General features: G+C 42.8%; 1 long non-coding RNA gene across 1 annotated transcript; it reads left to right on the forward strand.

The window, feature by feature from the left end:
* The first annotated feature begins 13,757 nt into the window (after positions 1-13,757).
* Positions 13,758-22,575, forward strand: LOC115094083. Its single transcript, XR_003857493.1, has 2 exons — positions 13,758-13,844; positions 20,254-22,575. It is a non-coding gene; the product is annotated as an uncharacterized LOC115094083 (long non-coding RNA).
* The last annotated feature ends 412 nt before the right edge of the window (positions 22,576-22,987 follow it).

Below are 22,987 nucleotides of genomic sequence, written 5' to 3' on the forward strand. Positions count from 1 at the left end.
TTAAGGGTTGGGCAGGTAGAGGAAAAGAAAGCCAGGCTAGCTAGGGGAGTATGGAAGTCCTATACTTTAACTGGGTAAACTGGGAATGGCCTGGGGAAATGGGTATTGGCATCGCCACGTGCATCTACTAAAATCCCCGCCACGTACACGCTCGAGGCAGCATTTGCGCCACATGCACGCTTCGATAGAAAATTGTGCGAGCATGTACGCGCAGGTAGCTGATCTTGTAACTTGCACACATAAACCTGCGCATGTTATAAAACTGGTGCATCCCTGTGCGCGCGCCGGCAAACGCGCACACGTGTGCACACGCATCACTTTGAAAGCTACCACTTTAGATCATAAAGGACCTTATAACCTTCTTGTGAAACCTGGATCAGTTAAGGGGTGCTCTATATTAATTTTTGTATAGGGTGGGGGTGTTGCATGTAGTGGGATGAGGGCCTTTGCTTGATGTGCTGTGGGGGTTGGATGGGTACTTGGGTGGTATGTGCATATAATTTGATTTTGTTTTCTTCTTGTTTTATACAGGATTATATTTTCAGAAATTGATTTTGGTGAATGTTTTTTGTTTTGTGTTGTTGTGGTTTCTATGTGTGGAATTCTGTTGTTTCTTGAATTAAATGAAATTAATTACATTTGGTGTGGCCTGTATTTTTTTTGGAATGCTGCTGAGAGAGATTTGTAGTAGCTGATGGTCTTTGGTATAAATGATAGTGGTTTGGTACAGTTCACGTTTGCAGAGTTCAATTAATAGGGGTTTGCTGCAACTTATAATTTGTCACAGAGAGAGATTTTGTGCACTTGCTGGGGCATTTTGCAGAGGGGATGGATAATTTCAAGAGCCATTTACCTGGTAAATACTGACTTACCCAGGTCGTCAGGAAATTGCCCTGCGTTTCCCTGGCTTAAAGCATGCCTGACATGCCACAGCACGCGCTCTTATACCCATCTGAGGAGGCAGCATTCCCGGAGCGTGCGGAGATCAGGGAAGAAAAGATATACATGCAGATTATATTTTCAAATCTATGTGCATTATTTTCCACGGGAAAAGTATCCACGGAAAAAGCAGGTGCAAATGTCTGCGGATACTTTGGTCGCTGTGGTAATTTTCAAAGTGAAAGCATGCGTGCAGTTTCACTATGAAAATCGGTGCAAAGACCACGGGTGGAAACGTGCCTGCAGACTTTTCAGCAGCAGGAGCAGTTTGAAAATGTCCCTCCTTTAACCTGGCCAAATAAAACAGACGGAGGCCAATATTCAGAAAAGCAGTTAGCCAGGCACGTTATCGGAGACATTCAGTGGGATAAACGTCCCGCTGAAGATACATGAAACAAAGTTATCCGGGTAACGCTTCCCGCAAAACTTTCAAACCTAACTGACTATGCTTGAATACAGCCAGTCAGGTTCTAAGTTATCTGGGTACGTGCACCAAGATAACTTTACCAAAACCGGCAGCATTCAAACGATATTAACTGGTTAAGTGCGAATAAAACAAATTTAAAAAAAAAAAAAAATTTTGTAGGCCAGCAGGTCTGATCCAGCAGTCCCCCTACCCCACAAAACACAATGAAAGAAATGCAGGCTGGTGCCTGATTTCCCCCTCCCAGCCCACCAAATTAAAAAAAAAGAAAATTGTAGTTGCACTACACTGAGGCAATCCCCTCCCCCCCCCCCCCAAACAATATTTTTTCACAAATCCCTGCCCCTGGGCCACACTCTCCTCTGTGCCCTCCCCTGGGGCCCAGGACCTCCCTCATACCCTGCAATAACCGCGGCTGGGAAAGCAGTCGTGTCCTACCCGTTTCTGACAGTAACGCTAGAAGCGTCTGATAATGACCTTGCTGTCAAGAGTGAAAACGAAATGAAACGAAACAAATGAAACGAACATTTTTTTTTTTTTTTTTAAATACTCTTTATTTAGTCAGTTTTACCAGTTTTTCAGCTGCACACAGAGAAAGGGAGATAAAGGGAAGTGAAGAGAGAATGAAATGGAAGATGCAAAGCAAAATGGAAGAGGGGGAATAAGAAAAGGAAAGAAAGAAGAATGAGGGAGACCGAGAGACAAAGAAACATGCGAGGGAGAACAGAAAGCCAGAGAGCTCGCACTAAGAAGAAGTTTATTTGCTTATCATGCGAGTACAGGACAACTAGCGGGGAAAATTAGTTAAATGAAAAGCAACACAGTAATCAGAAACGTGAGGGCAGAAAAAGGCCCTACAGCCCATCCAGGCTGCCCCAATTAATTGAGCAATGAGCCTTATAATTCTCGTCCCTTCCTTAGAGATCCCCTGTGTTTATCCCGTGCTTTCTTGACTTCAGATGCTGTTTTTATCTTCACCACCTCCAGTGGGAGGCTGCTCCACGCATTCATTATTACTCTCTCTGTAAAGAAACATTTCCTAAGATTACTCCTGAATCTACCCCCTTTCACCACTTTCATCTTTAAACCTTCTTTAGCCAAATAAAGAGATGATTGCTTCCATTTAGCTGAAGAAGGTTTAAAGATGAAAGCTCTTGCAATTGCATTGTCTGAAGAAATAGAGATAAGTCATCCTGGACGCTTACACATTTGTTAGTCTAATAGGGATGTGGACACTTGGGTTGATGTTCTTGCAACTAATTTTATTTCTGGCGATCTAACAAATTAAAATTCGGCTAAACTTTATGGTCATGACAGTTTGTACATGTGCTGCCAAGGCAATATTATACAGAGTAACCCGAGTCTCCCTTTCTGTTCCAGAGAGAAGATGAAAGGCGCAGAGCGCGCGCGAGCAAGCTAGCAGGTGCCCTGAAATGCTAGAAAGGCGGTTATTGTAGAAACGCTAGCAAGCGCCTCAACCACTGGGGTGTTGCAGTACCGTGAAGAAAAAAAACAAAACCAACCCAGTTCATTTCTCACAAACGAAACCTCAGAGTTTCCTGTTACTTCCATCTGCCATTTCTGCAATAGTTTGAAAACAGAAGTATAGCAGAGGAAGCAGATGCAAAGGGGTCATGCTTTGTCTCTAATTCTTTCTCCCTCTCTCCCATTCCTTTCTCTATAGTTTTCTTTTGTCTTTTCCTGCTCTCTTTTTTTCCATCTCCCCCTCTGATATTCTGTCCCCTCTGAAAACTCTCTTTTTGTTTCCTTTTTCTGTTTCTATCATTGTTGTTGGGAGTACTGCTGCATACGTTGTTCTGTCACTTCATTTTGCCTTTCCTTACCTCCCACCTCTCGCTCTCATTCTGCCTGTTACAATTCTCCCTTTTTGATTGCCTCTGTCTCTCTTACTCTTTCCTCTCAATACAAGGGATTGCCAAAGCTGACCTACTGATACGGGGAACCCACGGAAAGCTTTTGTCAGGGGAGAACAGTGGGAGCATAACAAACAAAAAATAGGGATGTGTCAGAACAAATTCATAGAAATAGTTACGAAAAAATTAGCCAATAAAATCTGGGATGGAGGGAGGAGGTCAGAAAGCCTTCGCCCCCTCCTCCCCTCAGTACCCATGTGCTGATAAATGTAGAAGTAGATTTTACATTTATAGCAATCTAATTTTCAATTGCAGTTGGATTAGAAAGGATCTGACCTAGTGGTTAGCGCAGGGATGAGCAAACTTCCTGAGCTGTGGCCCCCATTCCATTCATGCAATTGGCTTGGGCCCCTCAAAGATGGGTTACAATCTACCTATCTATCTATAGGTGTGTGTGTGTGTGTATGTATCCACATACACACACACACATATGCACACATTCACACACACACACATAAAACATACATATACACACACATACAAACACACACTTACATACATGAAGAGTATTCACTAGAGAGCCGCTCTGCCAATCAGTGGCTTAAAGCCCCCGTTTTATTTCTTTTCAGGTTGCTGAAAGGAGTAAGCTCACACACAGGCGCAGAGAGACAGACATCTCAAATCCAGACAATGAGAGACACTCGTACCCAGACAGAACAGAGACCTAACACACAGAAAGACAAATTATCCCATACCCAGACAAACACATGGGCCGATTCAGTAAAGTCCGCGAGAGAGCGGGCGAATGCCCCCTCTCCCGGCGCGCGCATAGGCCACTCGCCAGTGCGCGCAATTCAGTATTTAAATTAGGTCCAGCGGTAGAAACGGGCAAAAGGAGGCGCTAGGGACCCTAGCGCGTCCCTAACGCCTCCTTTTGGCCCAGAGCAGCGGCTGTCAGCGGGTTTGACAGCCGACGCTCAATTTTGCCGGCGTCGGTTCTCGAGCCCGCTGACAGCCACGGGCTCGGAAACCAGACGCTGGCAAAATTGAGCGTCCGGTTTTCGACCAGACAGCCATCGGCCGACTTCAAAATTTCTTTTTTCTTTTTTACTTTTTTTACCCTTCGGGACCTCCGACTTAATATCGCCATGATATTAAGTCACAGGGTGCACAGAAAAGCAGTTTTTACTGCTTTTCTGTGCACTTTCCTGGTGCCCAAAGAAATTAGCGCCTACCTTTGGGTAGGCGCTAATTTCTGAAAGTAAAACATTTTATTTACTGAATCGCTCATGAATACCTAATAGGGCCATGCATTTGCATGTTGAGGGCGCTACTAGGTTCGGCGGGTTGGACGTGTGTTTTCTGCCCCTTACTGAATAAGGGGTAAGGGAAAACGTGCGTCCAATGGCAGGTTAACAGTGCGCTCCGTTGGAGCACTGTACTGTATCAGCCCGACAGAGAGACAGACACCTCACATGCTGATGCAGACATCCCATGGAGAGAGAGAAACCTAACACCAAGACAGGCACAGAGACTCGGATATACCCAGACCAAGGCAGAAAGAAAAGGCACACCACAGACAGACAGAGAGGCATAGACACAACACACAGACAGACAAACACAGGCGGACAGACCAGACACACAGACAAAAGCACACCAGACAAGCACAGACACATCCACTCCACACCACACCCAGGCCACACATCACAACGGTAAGGGCTGGAAGGTTTTTGAAAAATATTTAGGTGCCAGCCAACATTTTTTTAAGAGCGGAGAAACTTCATCTCACTTTGCCCAGCTTTATTTTTGATTTGCTTTTTTACTGGTTTCACTAATTTTTCCTATTTTTCTCTCTCTTTTCCTATTTTTCTTAGTTTGCTCATCTTTCTTATTTTCTCATGTTTTGATTTGTTTATTTAACCTTTTTTTTTTAACTTTTTGTGAGACCCGTTAAGATGACTATGGCAAATTCGGCCAAGGCCATAGGCACCACTATCAAAAGATGTCATATAGCACTGCCATGTGCCAATAAGAGCAGTGTTGCCAGCGGGTCCTCAGCAAGAGAAAAAGCAGCATGGCCCCATCAAAACTGACAGCGCGGTTGGTGCAGTCTTAGTTAGTGGAAAGGCGGCGCGGCCCCGCTGGCCATGATGCTGATTCTGGTGAGGCTATGCCACTTTTCCACTTACTGTGGCCTTGCTTACCAAGCTTTCGATTTTGGCGAGGTTGCACTGCTTTGGAGGAAGAGGAGTGCATCCTGCCTTGCCGGAAGGAGTCCATTGTTAAGAACTGAGTTGGTCCTGTGGCTGGAAGTTGTTCCTTTGGCTGCGGGGTCTGAAAAAGGAGACTGCTGCTGCTTGCTACTTCAAGGGAGAAGTGAGAGAGAGCATGTGTGTATGTTGTAGGAGAGTATGTCTGTGGGAGAGTGAGAAGGTATGTGGGTGGGAGAGTGAGAGAGAGCATGTGTGTATGTGTGTGGGAGAGTATGTCTGTGGGAGAGTGAGAAGGCATGTGTGTGGGAGAGTGAGAGAAAGCATGTGTGTAGGTGTGTGGGAGAGTATGTCTGTGGGAGAGTGAGAAGGTATGTGGGTGAGAGCGTGAGAGAGAGCATGTGTGTATGTATGTGGTAGAGTATGTCTGTGGGAGAGTGAGAGAGAGCATGTGTTTATGTGTGTGGGAGAGTATGTCTGTGGGAGAGTGAGAAGGCATTGTATGGGAGAGTGAGAGAGAGCATATGTGTGTGGGAGAGCAAGAGAGAGCATGTGTGTATGTATGTGGGGGACTGACAGAGAGCATGTGTGTGTGTGAGAGGGAGCATGTGTGTGCACAACTATCCCAGTTACTCTTTGCCTGCTAATCTATGACAGTTTCAAGGCATCTGGAAATCAAAAGTTCCAGGGTATGGATAATGGGGGATTTTTAAAAAGCCTTATTTTAATTGTTGGACGTTTTTGATGTCTATTTTGATATGTTTTCTTGGTGTTTGGAACATTTTTATATGAGTTTTTAATTAGTGAATGTTATTCTATTCATTAGTTGTTTTGAATTATTCTTTTTATTGGTATGGTTTTTCTAATTTTGTTTTATGAGGAATGGTAATGTTTCTGTATTTTTCCATTGTTGCAAGGCATACAGAATTTGACTTGTTGCAGTTTCTAATTTTTGTCTATATATTTCTATTTATACTGTATGGGCTTTTTATTCTGCATTTAAGGGTCTATCTGTGTTTTGCATGTGCAATTTAACTGAGGTGCTCCTTAGTGTGTAGTTTCTATGTAGGGATCTATAGCAGCTTGACTTGTTTTGTTTTCCTAATTGGGGGGTGTATTACCATTTTAGGCCTGGTGTAATATTTATAGTATTTATAGTATTAATTTTCATAGTTAGGGTTGATTCTGTCTGAGTGGCTCTCTGGGGTCATGCCCGCCACCCCCCCTCCCCTCCCCCCCAGTTTGCTCACCCCTGGGTCACAGCATCAGGCTAAGAACCAAAGAAGTCAGGGTTTAAACTTCACTTTTATCTAGGCCCTGCATCCACTTGGGCAGAAGTATATGAAGATTGTACCAATTGGACCATCTCTCGTTACACTTTGATATCATTTTTCAGACCCCAGAAGGTCCTGAGCCAGATTACCTTTAAAATAGCACCATGCTTCTTACAGGATCATCCATTCTGTGAGAGCACCAGCAGAACAGTGGTGTCAGCAGGACCCTGACATGTAGGACATAGATATTGCAAAATACAATAGGAGTATTGTAAAGCTTGCCTTGAACAATTAAGTAATGACCTTCTTTTCAGCAATAATCTGTGTATCTTGAAAAGGAATTGGATTAACTATTAGAATGGCAGCCCCAGCTTTATGAGAATCATAAGAAGCAAAATACACTGCGAAGATGCCAAATACACTGCGAAGATGCCAAAACCAAATGTGATGAGCTCGCTCTATTTTTCCCTAATAAAATAACCAAACTGTCCTCGCGCTTTCCCACCTCACCCACACCCACCAACTTTATCCCAAAAAGCTCAGACACTAAAATGGACACATTCGATTCCACTTCTGCCTCTGAAATTACCTCAATACTAAAATAAATAAATATTTGCCCTGCCCATTGACACTTGAGTTTGAGATGTTCAACATCCTATAATTTAGTCTCCTGAAGCATTGCAATGTGACCCTGGTGGCATCTCAGATATTGTACTATTTTGAACACCTTGACAATGGAATCTACACCTGATATACCATTTCCCTAACTTCCCACAAACCTCCCAATATTTAAAAACTCATCAAAGAATAAAGCCAAATCAACTGCTTATCACAAATTTCCCCACCCAATCCAAAAATACATCGTTCACTTCCATCCACAGTGGCTATATGAGTTCCTATACCTTGGGTCCTCCCCTTCCGATAATCTAGATAAGAGTCTTTTCAATATTAACCATTGTGTGAACTCACAATAAAAGGCCAAAAGTAAGGCTTATGAAAACGAGATAGAAATAACACAAAATATAATTATCCCATAGTTGTCTTCCTCAGAGAGATGAAACAGGCCTATGTAGCAACCTATTAAACAGTAAAGTGTAAACATGAAACATATATGCAATAAATATTAGAAGCATAAGTTGAAGTATCAATCATTCACAGATTCAACAGTTCAAAAAAAATGTGTAAAAATTGAGACATAAGATGCTGCTGCTATATAAGAATATAAATCATCTTGGAAAAATTGGTCATGCTGACGTCTGCACCTACTAGGCTGTGTCAACGACGCCACAGCACAAGAGCTCACTACTGTGACAGCTTGCAAGGCCATGAGCTCGGCAGACTTCTCTCCCGTGCAGGCCTTCTCCGGCTTGGTACTTCAGATGCAATGACATTAGGATCAGTTGAATTCCCTGTCTGGTCTCTTCCAAGCTTTGGCAGCACCCTGCACAATCCTTTTGCACCCCTGCACAAGAACATAAGATATTCCATACTGGGTCAGATCAAGGGGCCATCAAGCTCAGTATCCTGTGGCCAACAGTGGCCAACCAAGTCACACGTACCTGGCAAGTACCCAAACATTAAATGAATAGATCCCAAGCTACTAAACCTTATTGATTAATAGCAATTTATGGACTTCTGCTGTAGGAAATTATCCAAACCTTTTTTAAAGCCAGCTACATTAACTGCTGTAGCCAAATCCTCTGGCAATGAATTCCAGAGCTTAATTATGCATTGAGTGAAAAAGAATTCTCTCTGATTTGTTTTAAATGAGCTACTTGCTAAGTTCATGGAGTGGCCTCTAGTCCTTGTATTATCTGAAAGAATAAATAACCTATTCACATTTACCCGTTCAAGTCCTTGCATGATTTTGTAGACCTCTTATCATATCCCCCCTCAGCCGTCTCTTCTTCAAGATGAACAGCCCTGACTTCTTCAGCCTTTCCTCATAGGGGAGATGTTCCATCCCCTTTATCATTTTGGTCGCCCTTCTCTGTACTTTCTCCAGTGCAGCTATATCTTTTTTGAGATGCAGCGACCAGAACTGCACACATTGGGGCAGATTTTAAAACCTGCGCGTGGGCGCTAATTTGTTCCCGCAACCCGGCATGAACAAATCTATGCCCAATTTTATAATATGCGCGCGCAGCCGCGCGCATATTATAAAATCCAGGGTCAGCGCGCGCAAGGGGGTGCACAATTGTGCATCTTGCGCGCGCCGAGCCACGCAGCCTGCCTCCGTTCCCTCCGAGGCCGCTCTGAAATCGGAGCGGCCTCGAAGGGAACTTTCCTTCCGCCCCCCCTGCACCTTCCCCTCCCTTCCCCTACCTAACCCGCCCCCAGCCTTACCTAGAACCCCTCCTTACCTTTGTTGAAGAAGTTACGCCTGCCTCCCGGCAGGTGTAACTTATGCCTGCCGGCCAACGGCCGGTCTGCGATCCCAGGCACAGCAGCAAATGGCCGCTGTGCCTGGAGGCTCAGGCCCCACCCCCGCCCCGCCCCTTTTTGCAAGCCCCGGAACATACGCGCATCCCGGGGCTTGCGCGCACTGCCAAGCCTATGCAAAATAGGCTCGGCGCGTGCAGGGGGAGTTTTTAAGGGTTACGCGCGTAACTTACGCACGTAACCCTTTTAAAATCCGCCCCAGTATTTAAGGTGCGGTCTCACCATGGAGCAATACAGAGGCAATTTGAAATCCACCATTTTATTCACCATTCCCTTCCTAATAATCCTAGCATTCAGTTTGCTTTTTTGATCGCCACAGCACACTGAGCCGTTAATTTCAATGTGTTATCCACTATGATGCCCAGATCCCTTTCCTGGGTGGTAACTCCTAAGATAGAACCTAACATCGTGTAACCACAGCAAGAGTTATTTTTCCCTATATGCAACTCCTTGCACTTGTCCACATTAATTTTCATCTGCCATTTGGACGCCCAATCTTCCAGTCTCACAAGGTCTTCCTGTAATTTATCACAATTCGCTTGAGATTTAACTGTTCTGTACAATTTTGTGTCATCCGCAAATGTAATCACCTCACCGATCGTGTCCCTTTCCAGATCATTTATAAATATATTTAAAAGCGCCAGTCCTAGTACAGATCCCTGAGGCACTCCACTGTTTACCTTCTTCCACTGTAAAAATCCTACTCTCTGTATCCTGTCTTTTATCCAGTTTTCAATCCACAAAAAGATATTTCCTCCTGTCCAATGACTTTTTAGTTTTCTTAGAAGCCTCTCATGTGGGACTTTGTCGTTCGCCTTCTGAAAATCCAAATACACCACATCTACCAGTTCACCTTTGTCCATGTTTTTCCACCTTTGTTTATTCACTCCTTCAAAAAAAAATGTAGGAGATTTGTGATGCAAAACTTCCCTTGGATAAATCCATGCTGGCTGTGTCCCATTAAACCATGTCTACCTAAATGTTCTGTGATTTTATTCTTTATAACAGTTTCCACGATTTTTCCTGGCACTGAAAGTCAGGCTCATTGGTCTATAGTTTCCCGAATCTCCCGGCACCGATATCTACCCTGGTTGCTTCCATTCAACTGACTGCTGCCATGTCTCAACTCCTGGATTGGCTCAGCGGGTCCAGCAGCAACAGGAACTGCTTCCCCAAGTAACAGGTCTGCTCCAAGGCCTTGCTGCATGCTTGGACACTCTACAGGCCCAATTACTAGCACCAGCCTCTGCGACTACCACTACCGCCACCCCTAAGAACATAAGAACATGCCATACTGGGTCAGACCAAGGGTCCATCAAGCCCTGTCTGTGTTCTGGAACCCTTCAGCATCTCTCATCGCCTCTCAGGTATAGTTGCGACCCCCAGGGAATGCCGGGGCATTATCAAATTATGCAAAATGCCTTTTGACCTTCAGGTGGCCCACTTCCCATACAAAGATAACCTACGTACTCTCCTTGCCTGGGCTTCGCCCTTGTGGGAATGAGATGACCCCCTCCTGAAGAACCTGGACAACATTTTTCATTTGTTGTTCTATGAGCCTGGCTGTATCTCATCCACTGCCATGGAATTATTGCAAATTCGTTAAGGTAGAGCAGGAGAAGACTAAACAAAGTCAGGGTTAGACAAGATAGACCAGGAAAAGATTGGACAAGGACTAGACAAGACAACACAGAACAAAGAACACCGGGACCCGAAGGCAGCGATACAGAAGGCCAGTAAGTTGCCAAGCATAAGGCCCGGAGGCCACTGGGTGAGGAGAAGCCTAGAAAGGCCACAAGGCAAGAAGCAAGATAATAGAAGGCCCGGAGGCCACAAGGCATGGAGCAAGGTAAGATTGGCCAGGTCAGAGAGCCAAGGGTGACTCTCCAGGAAGAGGCATCTAGTTTTCTGGCAAGACAGGGTTAAATGGGGCTGGAGAATGGTGTGAGCAGCAAAGAGGAGCTTGGCAAGGCTGGAGATAAGGCTCACTGAGGAACCCTGATGGAAGGGAGGCTGCACAACAGGCATGGAGAGCTTGTGAAACAAGCAAAACTGTGACACCTTGCTCCGGTTCCAGCCTTGCTTTGTACCTGCACCCTACCTTGTCTGATGACCTAGTACTGACCTCTGCTATGGACCTGGACCACTCTCATGCCTGCCACCTGCCACCACCTTTGCTACGGACCCTGACTATGCATTGCTCGCTGCCTGCCCTGACTCTTTGCTTGAAACCAGTAACTGTGCTGCCCTTCTCTGACCTCTCTCTGATCACCCTAAGGGACAACTGCCTACGTCCTGATGGTCCTTGGAAGCCAAAGGCTCAACCTGCAGGGAACGAAGCTGGTTTAGGTGAAGCTCCAGCTCAGTCCCAGCCTAGGGCATGTCTGCCCGCTGTCAGCATGGGCCTAGTGGATTCACCTATTAGGCTGTGTCAACCCTACCACAGCACAAGGGCTCGCAACCGTAATATACACGTGAAAAAAGGAGGTGTATTAGGGACATGAAAGCACACGGTTTGCAAGTACATGCATAATGAGCTATTTTTAAAGTGACTTGCACGTGAACACCATCAAAACTACGTGATTACATTTACGCACACACTTTCAAACTTTCATGCTGCTTTTCCACTTGATGTTTGGCAGGCTAGTTTCTCCAGTGGACATGGCAGCCAGCTAGGTGGTGACAGTGAGTGACCCTGGGACAGACTGGGCAATACAAAGCAGTAGGAGCAGGAAGGCTCCTGGGTCTGTGTTTCAGGCACTGGTGCAGAGGATGTATGAGGATCCCTCTGTCAGGGCTGGTACTTCCATTAGATAAACCAGGCAGTGGCAAAATCCCACCAGTGCAAGGCCCAGAAGGGGTGCTGTGCTGGAGCCAGTGCCGCCAAAGAAGAGAGCGCTGTGCTGGCACTGCCGCCAGTAGCTAAGTTGGAGGGAGGTGGGTACAGGACCAGAGGGTCACCTGGAGTGCCAAATACTTTTGCACTGCTTCTGCCCTTGTTGCCGATGCTTGGCCAGTGGATGGTACAGCTCTGTGGCCTCTCGATGCTGATGGAGTTGTACCAGACTTTTGCTTGGGAGTTAAAATGTCCTGAATTTTCAATCTTCAAAGATCGATGGCCCTTGGTGCCATCTTGAGCAGATGTGACAATGAGATGATGGCTGGTTATGGACACCTTGAAGTAGCACCAGGCATAGCCCTTGTTGCCTTGGGCCTTCTTCTAGGAAATAATGAGAAAAAAACAGTCAATGTAAAATTGAAAGACATTTTTCTTGATGAAAAGGACGAGCAGGGGCCACTGCAGAAAGTGTACCAAAAGAAAAAAGGACTGGGGCCTCACAACCATGAAGAAAAAGAACTGAGACTTAAAAAAAAACAGCTGCTACGGTGGAGGAAAATCTGACTGATGGTGCAACCCTTCAAAAACTTTCAGCTAAAATATCCTTACAGGAGAGACAATGTCCAGCTGAATGAAAATGAATTAAAGGGGCTCTGCACGATGCATGTGCATAGGGAATTTAATGCAAGCCCAGAAAAGCCTTTCTATGAAATTTTATTGGGTGCTGTCAGATGATGTCGCGCACTTATGTGGATGATGGATCCTATCTGTCCTCGCTCTACTCTTTCTGATACTTCAAAGTGGATTCCATTCAGGTACTGTAGGGATTTCTATGTCCCCAGAGGGCTTCACCATCTAAATTTGCATTTGAGGCAATGGAGGCTGAAGTGACTTCCCCAAAAGTCACAAGGAGATGCAGCGGGATTTGAACCCTGGCTTCCCTGGTTCATAGCCCACTGCTCTAACCACTGAATATTCTCCGCGAAGCCTTGGTTAAATATTGTCTGCAGATAGCTAGGAGTGTGGTTTCCATTAAGCAACTAGAGGAGCCAATCATGACCATTTTGATCATGTAGTGGATCAAAGGCAATTAAAATTCTTCTAGAAAAAGAAATAGGTTATAGCATGGAAATGACCCAAAAGAAGCTGAGGAGTATTATAATGATATCAAGGGAAAAAAGTTTTACTCTTATTATCTTTTAAACTGTATATGATATATATATATGTATATGATAGCTATATGTAATTGTATTTAGTGCATAGATGATTACTTATGAATTTGTTTATATTACAAAATAAAACATTGGTGAGTCAGGACTGAGGTACAGTAGCGCAGCAGTATTTTATGGTTTTCGGAATAGCAGGGAGTGCACCAATCCATGACAGGGGAGCAATGGCAGAACTGCGTGTACGTGGCTGAATTAGGCCCAGGCCTTGTCTGGGTTATTGCTTACGTCTGTTTTGCTTGGACCCCGAGCTGCCTCATCCCTTCCTACCCCCTTTTTTCTTGTGTTATCTCAGAGACATTGGGCTGTAACAGTACCTGGCACTGCTGGTGCAAACAGAAATAGTGAAATGTAGTTGGTGCCTCTGCCCTTCATTTCCTGTGGTGGTTAAGCGTCATGTGACCTGCGCTGAGAGTAAGAGGAGGGGTGAGCCAGCCATGGAGGGGTTGGGTGCTGGGGTGGTTGCAGAAAGGTAGTGGGAGGAGAGTTTGTGTTCTTGCTCTTTAAGTAAGAGTGCCTTTCCTCATCTCGGCCTTTTGCGCTGCTTCTCTCCCGCTCTCTGGACCTCAGGTCTCATCCCTCCAACTGCAAGTTCTCAAGATTGGCTACCAATGTGGTAAGATTCACCCTCTTACCTTGAAAGTCCCATATACGGGCTACTTAATATATGCAAATATATATGTGTGTGTGTGTGTGTGTGTGTATATATATATTTATTTGTGTGTGTGTGTATATATATATTTATTTATGTGTGTGTGTATATATATATATTATATATATATTTATTTATGTGTCTGTGTGTTATGTGACTAGCAGGTGTTCCTTTGTTCCTTTTTGCTTGCCAAATTGGCATTTTTTTGCTTTCTACATTATATCCTAACTTTTAAGGATGGCGTTAAAGATGTACGAAGGAAAGGGGAGGGAAAGGAGTTGCCTTCCTTCTTTCTTTACATTCGTAATAAAGTTCCCGCTATAATAAAAAAACAGTACAACGTCTTTACAGCACAGAAGCAAGGCAGAAAGCATTGACTCCCAGACCGCTTTTTTTCCTGGGATTACCATTTTATATTTAATTAGCACAAGGAGCAAGCAACACTATGCACACAAGGGAGAGGTGCAAGGGGTGATCGTGCTGGTGTAATAGTGAAAGAAAGTTTCAGCTCCAGGAAGCTGACAGTGCGTGCCTGTAGGAATAAAGAGCGAGGCAGAGGAAAGATGAAGCTGGCATGTGCCAGAGAAGGCTTTACGGAGACTTGTGAAATGTTTACCTGAAGAAGTGCGTTTCTAGGGCAGGACAACAATTTAGAGAGATACAGGAACGGACTCACATATAGGCTGACGCACACAGATACTCAGAGACACACTGAAAGCCATAGGAAGACTGATGAGCACGCACACACACACACACGCACATTCAGCCACATAGATACACATATAGCCGCAACCTCTCTCGCACATGCATGCAAACTGACGCTCACACATGTACGTGACCTCATAGTCTCTCATGCACAGACAGAGCAGGGAACAAACACAGGGCCTGCATTCACTAACCTAACCCCCCCCCCCCCCTCCCTCAGACCTAAAATGGGAAAAAGGCTTAGTGAATGAAGCCCATAAACTGACACATATACACAGCAGAATGAGATACACTACAGAAAACATGCACAGAAAGCCACATATATGTACAAACTGACAAGTACCCCAGAATAAAATGTCTGCAGTCATATGTCTGAGTTTCTCCTGCAGGCTGTGAGATTAAAGCTTTGGGAAAACCCCTTTTCATTATCTACAAAGCCAGGGACAGGCACAGTGAGGCAAACATTTCTCCAGAAGGCAGCATTTTATTCTGTAAGTGATGGCAAGACACCCCTTAGCCAGGAGGAGAGAGACCCCTCAAACGATAGCAAAAGCCACAACCTGGAAAGAAGGGGAATGGAATCTGATCTTTTATTACTGGGCTTAAAAATATCGTAAATTATTTCAAAGCTGTGCATTTGTGATTGAAAGTCAGCAAATTCGAAAAGGGATGATTAGTCATCTGCAAATGATTTATGTTCATATCAGTGCGTGTGTGTGTGTGTGTGTGTGTGTTATTTGTGTGCATAGGTTTCACCTCCTAAAGTAACTAGAGAAAATGAATGTAAATGGAAAAACTTGTTAAAATGTTTATTAACAATTCCAATAAATGAGATGGCAGTGTTTTTGTTTTCAACTTTGCCTCCCAGGTATAAATAAAATTTCTCCTATAGCATAAACTCTGACATCTTTCACTCAGTTTTCTTTTTATTTTAACTATATGGGAAAGGAAGATTTTTCCAATAAACATGCTCACAAGAATGATGTATTTGGAAATCATTATTATACCTTTTTTTTTTTTTTTTAACAGTCTGACTTTTTAAAATGTTTTCCCCTTCTCTTTTTTTGGGTTTTTTCTGCCTTTTTTTTTTTTTCTTTCATTTCCTCTATGGTTTGTAATGGAAAGATATTCTCTGGGAAATAGGGCAATGCTGCCATCTCCTGGCCTTCAGAGCAATTGCATGAAGGTGCTGTTTGACACGAGCGTATATTAGCACAGGTTTGAAGTTTGTGCGCAGTAATTCCTGCCAAGGTTTGAATGTTATCGAGTGCATCATACATAAATATTCATTAATCAATTGCCTTCTTAAATAAAACCTCCTCTCTTCATTCACCTCATGATTGCTATAAGGGCTTGAGCAGATAAAAGTCGTCAAGAAATCATATCTCTGGACTTTTAACTCTACATTGTGGAATTTAAATAGCAATAGGAAATGGGAGTTTATGGTAAAGATGATAGTCCAAGGGCATGGAAGGAGAGATATTGCTTACCAGTGAGGAGAAGGGCTAAAATACAAACTTCTAGGAAGGTGTCATTGAAGATTTGTTTTTTGTAAAGAAGGAGACTGATTTATGAATACTTATGAAAGATGTACGAATTGTCAGTAGCTAGAGTTGAAGCCTTGGTAAGTGGTGCTGCTGCTCACAATTTCCAAACTTTTCTGAATATTTGACACACAAACTCTGGCTGGCCTGCTTTTGCAAATAGCTTTATATAAATATTTTTCTAGATAGTCAGGTTAAATGTCTATTTATCTCGTCTCTGCTGGTTTTTCTCTTTTTATTTATCTGACTAGCTGCACATCCCTAGTATGTATCCATTTTCAAACTCTCTTCTCTCATCTCTGCCGAAAAAAACAAAAGCTTTAATGGAGCATATATTTTCTTTTTTTTACCAACAAAGTTGCTGTTTTAAGAGATGTGAATTAGAAATGTATATGTTTTAATCAGTATGTATTTGTTTATTTAGCTTTAGTGAAAAGGTATTGCTTAGGCAGGAATACATTGGGGCTGATTTTCAAAAGGATGCAGCCCAGTGCTACCTAAACCTGTCCTGGGGGTCCCCCCAGCCAGTCGGGTTTTCAGGATATCCACAATGAATATGCATGAGATAAATTTACATACCCCGAGTCTCCATGACATGCAGATTTATCTCATGCATATTCTTTGTGTCTATGCTGAAAACCCAACTGGCTGTGAGGGACCCAGGACAGGTTTAAGAAGCCTTACCCATGGGAGTTAGGTGGCTAGATATAACTCTTTGAACTTTAGCCCACAGAGAAGCAAAAATATTATCACTTTCAAAGTAGGTTTTATCAGAGGTGTGACTGAGACAGGTGAAAAGCTCAGCTGGCTAAGGCCTAGATTCATCATTCTGCTATATTTATATATATATATATTTTATATATTTTATAGCAAAATGATGAACCATGTGAAAAAAAAGGGGGGAGGGGATGAAATTGTGCAGCTTATTCCTGCATAAGCAATATCTTTTCACTAAAGCTAAATAAACAAATACATACTGATAAAAAAAAAGGTTAGTCATTTCCTGCAGTGCTGCCGGCGATAATGTAGAAAACATTATCACCTGCAGCGCTGCTGGGACATAATTCTGCCCAAACTCCGTCCACACTCCTCCCCTTCCCCTAATTTGCATTGTACCGCCGTTTTTTTAAATTTAAAAAGAGAACATTTTTTATTTAAAAAAAAACAAATATCAATTAAATCTCAGATATTCTTCTTCTCATACTGGGCTATTTGCATATTATGCAAATTGCATTTGCAGGCAATTTTTTTTTTTTGTAAAGTTCATGCAAAATTGTGGATTTTATTATCAAAAAAAAAGTGACACTATCTGTGAGGTGTAGCTAAGTTTCACATAAAACTAGTGTTGCACGTTTTTGCGCATATTTTTAACTAGGCCACCACAGATGAGCTGATTTGCATGATTTTTTTTGACTCAATACCCATTCTGCATATATTTTGTATTTGCAAACACAAACTATTGAGCATTAAAAGTATTGATACCATGCATAATTGCATTAACATGCATAAGAGCATGTTTTTAGGTGCTTTATCACATTTACAAATGCAAAACAGCTTACTTGATCAGCCTCTTCATGTCTCTGCATTTCACATTTAATAAACTTTTCCTACTGAAAAACATAAAAAGGTTTTGTAAAGATGCTCTATTTAGGAGGTTGTAATTTATTTATTAATAAATTTATTCACATTTATATTCCACCTTAAATTCCGATATTCAAGGCTGATCACATTTAAAAAATATAACAAGTAATATAAATATATGTACAATTAACTCATATTGCAATCCACCACAAACTACCATTTGTTGGGATAATACATTTTAATAAAGACTAAAAAATACTACATTTTAATTTGTTTTATATCAGCCAAAAGAAATTATGCACAGTATATCACTGGTATATTAGTTTTCAGGGCCTTTTAGGATGAGATTGACTTTTTCAAAGCATGGTTTCAGAAGTAGGTTACTTAAAACCAATTAAAAATCAAGATGTGGAATTTGATAGAATTTGTCCTTTATTTTTCCTTAAAATTCAGAGGGGCTTAGCATTTTGACTTTCTAAAATGCAATCATAAGTTCCCAATTAGCATGGAAGGAATTAATTTTCTGCATGTTAGAACTTTTGAAAGGAAGCTTCTCTTGGAGATGTCATTCAAGGCAGACAGAATCCACCATGCAGGATGGGTCAGTTTTCATGCACAGCCCGCATACCAGTAAAATCTGCGGATATCAAAGTACACACAGATTTTACCGAGGATTTTCAAAGTGAGCTCATGTGCAGATGTTCACTTGGAAAATTCCCGGGTTAAGTGGCCGACTACGTGCAGAGATTCACATGCATAAAGTTCCCCAACACTCGGGCCGATAAAGTACAGTACTGTTACCCCGCGATTGGACGCACATTTTCGACGTACTAGCTTTACCCCTTATTCAGTAAGGGGTAATAGCGCGTCCAACCCCCCCGAACCTAAAGTGCCTGCAACATGCAAATGCATGTTGATGGCCCTATTAGGTATTCCCGCGCGATACAGAAAGTAAAATGTGCAGCCAAGCCACACATTTTACTTTCAGAAATTAGCGCCTACCCAAAGGTAGGCGCTAATTTCTCCGGGCACCGGGAAAGTGCTTTTCTGTGCACCCTCCGACTTAATATCATGGCGATATTAAGTCAGAGGTCCTGAAGGGTAAAAAAAAGTTTAAAAAAATAGAAAAAAAAATTGAAATAGGCCCGCGGGTCGAAAACTGGACGCTCAATTTTGCTGGCGTCCGGTTTCTGAACCCGTGGCTGTCAGCGGGCTCGAGAACCGAATCTGGCAAAATTGAGCATCGGCTGTCAAACCCGCTGACAGCCGCCGGCCCTAATTAAAATAAATTAAAATACTGAATCGCGCGTTTTTACTGTATCGGCCCGACTGTCTCCTGAGACAGTGCTGCTCAGTTTGCAAAAGGTACGTGCAAAACGTGTGCACTTTTCCCATGATCAGAACCCCGGGCCAATTTTGAAACAGCCATGTAGGTGGATTAAACTAGGTTTTATATGTGTGTACATGGCTTTGAAAATGACCCCCTCCCCCCAGAGTTACTATAGTGCAGGCATCCATGCTAACATTAATATGAATTAACATATACATTAATTACCACGCGCCCTCATTAATTCCAAAATTCACAAAATAGTCCACGTTACCTGTGTAACATTATTGTGGGATACTGCCCTGTTGTGTCTGATTTACCAAAGCTTTTTTCCCCATTTTGGGTCTATGAAGAGAAATCTTAATAAATAGGGCCTTAAAAAGAAATATGATGCATAACGGTTAGCGTCAGAAGGATTTGAGCAGTGTGATCAGATGATCTCAATCCTGGGCACTCCTTTCGGATCACCAGAGCCAGGAATTTCCCATTGGCTGGGGGTGGAGGTGTTAACAGACAAGGAAACCCGCTCCCAGTGTGAGCTCCCAAAAAGTGAAGAGACACAGAAAGGGATGCAACGAACCTGGTTTGAGATTGAGAAGAACAGTCACTCGTTGTGGCATCAGCATTTTGGGAACTCAAATGGTGATGCAACAAAATATTGGCCAAATGTACCCAAGTTTCCAGTGTACTCAGCTTTTTAATTTGCTGGAAAATTCTGTTATGTAAGGAGCTGTGGCACCATCTTCTGGACATTTTGAAAATTACAGCTGTGTCTATTGCCCTCTCTATATCATTACCCGCTTTTGACGTATTCAAATTTGTTTTGAACTTTCCTCTTCTAATATTAACACCTATTGTGAGTGGGTAGGAGAATGAAGTTGTAATCCATACAAAGGCCACTAGGTGGAGTTCTGCTCCCCTGTTTCCCAGCAACAGGTTCAAAGACAGGAAATGATGCACTATTTTAAATAAAGCATATCCAAGTTAGTAATTTGACTAACTTCAAACAAAGCATTGTGGTTGACATATTTGTCAACAAACAGATTATAGGTAATACCTTTTTATTGGACAAACTCAATATTCTCCTCACTAGTTTCGAGAATTATCCTGACCTGATGAACAGAGGATAACTCTCGAAAGCTAGTCACACAGGCATTAATTTAGACTAATTTTAAGAACTGCACAATCTGAATAAACTGGATGTTTTGTTTTGCAGATTTAACAACCCTATTCACCCTTCCCAAATTGTCTGAAGGCGTCCATCTTGGCAAGATTACATTAACAAACAGGCACAATGTTGGATGTCCAATGTGGACCGGACCAGGAAAAAGCAATTCTGCTCGGAGTTTTTGTTTTGAATACATCAGAAACTGATATGCAAAGATGTAGCAGTCAGATTGAAGCACAAAGACCCCCCCCAGTTCAGCACCTTCCTTAGCTGACAATGCATTCTATCAGAGGGAAAAGGGAGAGGCTGCTAATTTCAAAGAAATCAGCCAGAGTATAAGCTTTTCAGCTGATGTCACTAGCCAGCTTCATTTAGGGTGAGATATATTAAGCCTCCGTCCCCGCCCAATCAACACAAAATGGGTGAAAAGTCTTAGCGAATCAGGCCCGAAATGGAAAAGCCCCCTTTAGTATATCTGGCTTATTCTGGATATGCTAAGACTGGGCCCCTCCCCAAATTACAAATATGGGGCTTGTAGCTCCAGATTGTCCCTGAAACTTAAGTCCGTCAATCCAATGGGGGTAAAACCAGCCTGTCTAGATGAGGTGGAGCAAGGGTAGGCACAAAAAGGTTTAGCCAGGGGCTGTGTAAGAAATACCAGTAATGCTGGTACAGGCTAAGGGATAAAGCTAATTGAAAATTGTTGTCCCTTTAAAGCAGCAGCACCTGCTGGGGTCCTCAGACAGTTCTTGATTGTGTGTCTTCCTCTTTGATCTTATAGATCTAGTTCTCCATTTTTTATGTCCTAATATATTTTATTTTATATTTTTAAAACTTTTTGTATAGAAGTTTTGCATCTTTTATGATAGCAGCACCCTGCTTTTTTTTTTTTTTTTTAATCTCTTCTGCGTCAGCTTCTATAGCTATTCCTGCTGTGTTCATGCTTTGCAAATGTCATTGGGATGACTGCATGAGGTTTTGATGAAGAGCAGCTCTGCAGTGCTCCCTGATTTGTTTAAATTTATAATGGTAGGAGGGGAACTAAACAAAAGTTTCCTAAAGTAAGGAGTGGAAATGTTAGTTTCTTTTTGCTGCCTTCTAAATTATTTTCTTCAATCTGGTACTGCTGCTTTATATAAAAATTGAAAGGAGACAGTAAATAGGTGAAAAAAAAAATGCCAAGTTGCAGTCTACCATGGCCACAGAGCAGAAGACTAGCCTAGTATTTAAGAGTCACAAGCTGAAAATGAGGAAAGCAAGGGTGCGCTAAATAATAATGGTGACTAGCTTCCTAAAGTATTAGGGTCCTTTTCCTTAGGAGAAGGCCACAAAGCTTGATTTTGAAGACATAGTGCAAACATACCATTTTTTCTTGCCTCATACGGCTGCTGCAAAAATTGCAGGGCACGTTTTTTAAGAGCGATATCTGCACTATCAGTACATAGTCACATTGGATCCATATTTTGCATTACAGTGCTGTGTCATTAGTATTACAGATGTGTAAAACTATATATTGTACCATTTCTATAGCCTTAGCTGTATAGACTGCATTGTATGGCCCTGTGCTGCATTACACAGTTGTGCCCTGACTTGTGTAAATGGAGAAGGCAAAAGCTCAGGAGGTAATTTTCAAAGGAGCTGCACATGTAAAAGTAATATATACCATCCTAGCAATTTTCAAAAGGCCATCTGCACGCTGAAAATGCCCTTATGCGGGTAAACCCCAATTTTAAGCATGCAAATCCTTTTGAAAATTAGCCCTTAAGTGGTGTGTAGTTGTGTTGAGCAGCTGTTTTTTGGAAATCTGTATCAGGGTACGAGCTGCTGTTTTGTACCACTCCAGCTCCTGCCCTCACTGGCGTGCATCCATGGCTTTCACATCCTTCCCTGGTGGCAGCGCCTGTCCTATTTTAACCAACCGGGTCTCAGCCACTCAGGGAAGATGATGGTTGGGAAGCATGGAGGGGGGAGGGGGGGAGCAGGAAGTGATGAACAAGAAGTTCTGCCCCTTTTCTGCTCCCCCGGGAAACTGCCGGGCAAAGGAGGACCAAAGGTGACTGACAAGACATACAGTGGAGTCATCCATAAAGTAGAAAGCACTACTAAACCATTCCATTCAGTGTAGTGTTTCCTACTTTATGGATGAGTGTACTGTGGGCATCTGAGAGGACGGAGCAGAAGATCTCAGCAAGAAGTGGCAGGAATGGACAACTCCCCAAACAAAAGCCATCACAAAAAGCAAAACAAATCGCAGGTAATGGGATTAAACTGGAGTTAAGTTTGGGTTTTCCATTTAATTCATTATATATAAGAATTTTTCATATGTCTTTTATTAAAAAAAAAACCATGAGGCTCATTTTCAAAGCTGTCTAGCTGCATTAACTCTTCCATTTGAAAATCCCACCCCCCCTTCAGTGCAGTGAAAAGTACCTGGCGCAGTTCTGCACTGCACGTACTTTTGGCTGCACTACCAAGGGTTAAGGCTGGGGAGGGGAAAGCCTTGTGTGTACAAATCTGCATACTTTGTACCTGTGGGAAGGGAGGTACTATTAGACCTATCTGAATTCTCCAAGCTCCTTGGCCAATTTTGAAATTGCCCCCTACATGCTTAGAGCAGTACAACGTTTATTTACCAGACATTTTTGTGGAACTTCGAACTACTGAAGTTAGTTTCCTCAACCACTTTTTTGTTGCACACATAGAAACACAGACCTAGTATTATTACCTTTCTATGAAGGACAGAACTTTGTTAAAAGCGTAGGGGTAGATTTTAAAAAGGTGC

This window comes from Rhinatrema bivittatum, chromosome 6 (genome assembly GCF_901001135.1).
Source record: "Rhinatrema bivittatum chromosome 6, aRhiBiv1.1, whole genome shotgun sequence".
NCBI classification, from domain to species: domain Eukaryota; kingdom Metazoa; phylum Chordata; class Amphibia; order Gymnophiona; family Rhinatrematidae; genus Rhinatrema; species Rhinatrema bivittatum.